Source organism: Myotis daubentonii, chromosome 11 (genome assembly GCF_963259705.1).
Source record: "Myotis daubentonii chromosome 11, mMyoDau2.1, whole genome shotgun sequence".
In the NCBI taxonomy this organism is placed as follows: domain Eukaryota; kingdom Metazoa; phylum Chordata; class Mammalia; order Chiroptera; family Vespertilionidae; genus Myotis; species Myotis daubentonii.
The window spans coordinates 48,299,097-48,303,368 of record NC_081850.1 but is presented as its reverse complement, the minus strand read 5'-3'; the positions used below and the strand labels follow the sequence as shown (position 1 = coordinate 48,303,368).

Here is a 4,272-nt window from a genome sequence, read left to right as displayed (position 1 = left end):
AAGCAGAGGAAAGAAGGCTTCTTCCTGGCCTTGCATTTCACAAGCCCACACCCTCTGCGACCTGGAGAGGACGGGGCCATAGCTGACCTTGTGGAGTGAGGAGAGGTTCCGGAGCTTAGTGGGGTGGGGTGGGGTGTGGTGGGGTGGGGGTTTGAAGGGAACAGATGGTCCTTGAAGTCAGTGGGAGGAGAGTTCCCTTGGGGCCACCAGGAGGGGCCTTGTGGGTGTGGTGTGAGCACCCAGGAGCCAGCTGGGAACCAAGCCTGTGCTCACCCTTGAGTGAGCATCATTCATTATCCGAGCTTCATTCCCCCGGCCACCAGCTTTACACAGCGGTTGTGCAGAAGGATGGTCAGGTTGTAAGGTCCGTCCCTGCACCCTGCTCTCCCTCCCTCACTGTAAATCTGAGAGAAGTAGCATGGGGTCTTAGACGCCCAGCGGTGAGAGTGGGGTGAAGGCACAGTCCCTGACACTACACGGGGAAGTATGGGGCTGAGCAGCTGAGAGGAAGCAGCTTGGAAGCCCCTGAGCCGGGACAGTGGCTAACACAGCCTTTCACCCGTAAAAGGCCCTGGCTGGGTGCTAGAGGGCTCTGGCTTTAATCACCATGTGATCTTGGGCAAATACTGCATTTCGTTGGGTCTCAGTTTGCACACGTTCTTGACGACTCTTACTTTGAATGCCAACACTCTTTGGTATGAAAAACCAAATCTAATCACATGCTTCACTGAGAGCTGAAATCAAGTGGACTCCAAGAGCTTGTGTTTTGTTATATTTTCCCATTTTGGTTTCATCCTTCAATGTGCGATTTAGAACTATAGACAAACATTTACATATGAGAGCTTCTCTCTAACTAAAACAGCATGTGTAATTTGAATCTCAAGATTTTGGATAAAAGTCATGCCATATAGGGCCTTTCTACCTTCCTGACATGGCAGCAAAATCATGAGTGCACAAACACTTGCAATGTTCCCATCACATTTCTTTAAAAAAAATGTTTTTTATTGATTGTAGAGTGAGAGAAAGGGAGAAGGAGAGAGAAAAACATCAATGTGATTGAGAAACATGGATCGGCTGCCTCCTACACCCCCCACACTAGGGATCGAGCCTGCAACCCTGGCATGTGCCCTGGCCAGGAATCGAAGTGGTGCCCTTTTGGTTCATGGTACGATGCTCAAGCAACTGAGCCACATCAGCCAGGGCCCATTATATTTCATTTTGAAAAATCTTTATTTATTACCTCAAACAATTCATCTGCAATAGTTTGATTTGGCACTTTGCTTGTGGAGCCTTCTAATTAGCACCATGAACGGACAGTTATGCATATTTGCAGTTACATCGGTCAATTGATAAATGTCTGGATTAGTGTGTGTCTCCATTATACGAAATGCCATCCGCATGTCTGCTAATAGTATCATGTGATGGGGGGCTCTTTTCTGTTTCCTCTGCCTGGGGTGGGCCCAGTTAGGCTGTGGATAATTTTCATGCACGTAGATAAAAAGAGCAACTCGGCATTTGTGTGAGGCATTTTTAACTTTAGTTATTAATTTCATGACTTTTAAACTAGCGTTCTGATATTGTTACCGATCTCATAAAAGAATGTCACTTCTCATTTTGAGCATCCAATGCATAGAAATCATGATATCTTTTGCTGTTAATACTTGGGCTCAGGCGGTGGCGTTGTTTTCAGGGGCCATCGCTTCATTTGCTAACTTCAAATATGACAACTAAGCTGAGGAAAAGAAGGCTTACAAGGCCCTCAAATTGAAGTTCAAGACATTCCTTTGGGGGGCAGGAGGGAGGGGGGTAAGAGATCAACCTAAGGACTTATATGCATGCATATAAGCATAACCAATGGACATAAGACACTGGGGGATAGGGGAGGCTAGGGGACTGTCAAGGGCGGAGGGAAAAAAAGGACACATATGTAATACCCTTTGTAATACTTTAAGCAATAAAAAAAAAAAGAAAAGAAACATCGATGAGAAAGAAACATCGATCAGCCGCCTCTTGACCGGAATCGAACCGGGGACCCTTCAGTCTGCAGGCCGACGCTCTATCTACTGAGCCAAACCGGTTTCGGCCTTTTGAGCTATTTAAATCTACGAAAGCATTTTAGTTATCAACTTTAAAACATGCAAGGGAGTACATTTCTGAGAATAAGTGGAAGTACAGTGAGGATCTCTAATAAAAAAAAAAAAGACATTCCTTATAAATTCCTAATTAGTGACTCAAAATCATTATTTACTGCTGTGAATGTTTTATTACTCTAATAGCTTTAGAATTTAATTGGAAGTGTTTCCATAAATAAGTATATATAGAAATAAGTATTTAAATGTGAAACACTCAATGGAACTTGAAGCCTTTTTATGGCTTGAGAAAATCTTTTGGTCAGTACAGTTCTAGATCATCTTCATTCTTTAGAACAAATCACGGGACGATTCTGGGAAGATGGTGGTTTAGGAAGAACCAGGAATCTGCCTCATCATGTAAACTGATTGCATTGGCAGAATCTGTCTGATGTAACTATTTGGGAATCCCTGAAGGCTTGCAACTCCCAGGGGAAGCTTGACAGTAACTTGTAAATTGTGGTTAATTTTGGTCAATTTCAGCTCTTAGCCCATAGTAACAGCTACTGTCCCCACTCCCAGCCCTGTGGCGGAAGCCCTGCACCCATTCCCGGAGAAGCCTGCACACAGCTTGCAGGAACCAGGATCGGCAATAAGGACCCAGTCCTCCAAATGTTAGGGGCCTGTGCTCTGATTGCTGATTGATGCCACTGATCAAGGAAGTATTGACAAAGAGAAGGGTGGCCATTCTTGTTGTACCTTGCTTCCTTCTTATAAGCCCCTCATTTTTTAGCTGAAGTGACTTCCAGGAGAGTTAAAGGATCAACACCCTTCCACCCCTCATTAAGACTAGGACATTAAAGCCTGACTGGTGTGGCTCAGTGACCCGTGAACCAGGAGGTCACAGTTTGATTCCAGGTCAGGGCACATGCCTAGGTTGCAGACTTGATCAGGGGGAGGGAGAGCATGAAGGAGGCAGCCGATCAATGATTCTCTCTCATCATTGATGTTTCTATCTCCCTCTCCCTCTCTCTTCCTCTCTGAAATCAATAAAAATATATTTTAAAAAAGACTAGGCCATTAAAGAACAACTGCATATACAGGGAAAATTAGAAAGTAACCATGCATGCCCCAAGACAGTGCATGTGTAAGCTCAGGAAAGACCCAAGGAGATCTTAAAGACACACTTAGTGCTTACAGTTCTTTTTGAATTTTTTCCAGCAGGTCTTCTGGTTTTTACCTGAAGGCCCTCAAAAAAAAAAAAAAAAAAAAAAAAAAAAAAAAAAGACACACCTCAGACTGAACAAAACAGAATTATCAATAAAGAGAGAAAAACATAAAAAAAAATCTGGAGCTTAAAAGTACAGTAACCACAAAAAAAAAATCACTAGAGGGATTCAAAGGCAGATTTAAGCAGGCAAAAGAAAGAATCAGCAAACTTAAAGAGGAAAAGTCTGAGGAAAAGAGGGTAAAAAGATTGAAGAAAAAGGAACTGAATCTGAGGGACCTGTAGGATATCATTAAGTGGACTAACATATGCATTGTCCCAGAAGGAGAAGAGAAAGAGAAAGGGGCAGAGAGAATATTTGAATAAATAATTACTGAAAAATCCCCACATTTGATGAAAGACATGAATATAAACATCCAAGAAGCTCAAGATAAACTAAAAAAGACTCATACTGAGACCCATTTTAGTCAAGCTTTTGAAAGCTCAAAGAGAGAATCTTGAAAGCAGCAAGAGAGAAGCAGCTCATTACATATGGGGGATCCTCAATAAATAATCATCAGATATCTCATCAGGAACTTTGGAGGCCAGAGGGCCATGGGCTTGGATGGGACACTAAAAGCATAGTTAACAAAAGGAAAAGTAGACAAAGTAGACTTCATCAAATTTTTAAATTGTATACATTAAAGGATACTATCAACAGAGTAAAAAGGCACAGAATGACAGAAAATATTTGCAAATAATTTATCTATTAAGGGATTAGTACCCAGAATATATAGAGAACCACTAAATTCAACAACACAAAAACATAAAACCCAGTTCAAAAGTGGGCAAAGGACGTGCATAGATGTTTCTCCAAGGAAGATGTGTGAACGACCAATAAACACATGAAAAGATGCTCAACCACACTAATTACTAGGGAACTATAAGTCAAAACAATGAGATACTGCCTCACACCATTAGGATGATTACTATAAA

At 42.2% G+C, this 4,272-nt stretch overlaps 1 non-coding gene across 1 annotated transcript; it reads left to right on the top strand.

Annotated features, from left to right (window-relative positions):
* The first annotated feature begins 3,257 nt into the window (after positions 1 to 3,257).
* LOC132212879 (U7 small nuclear RNA) lies at positions 3,258 to 3,321 on the top strand. The gene has a single exon (XR_009447820.1). It is a non-coding gene; the product is annotated as a U7 small nuclear RNA (small nuclear RNA).
* The last annotated feature ends 951 nt before the right edge of the window (positions 3,322 to 4,272 follow it).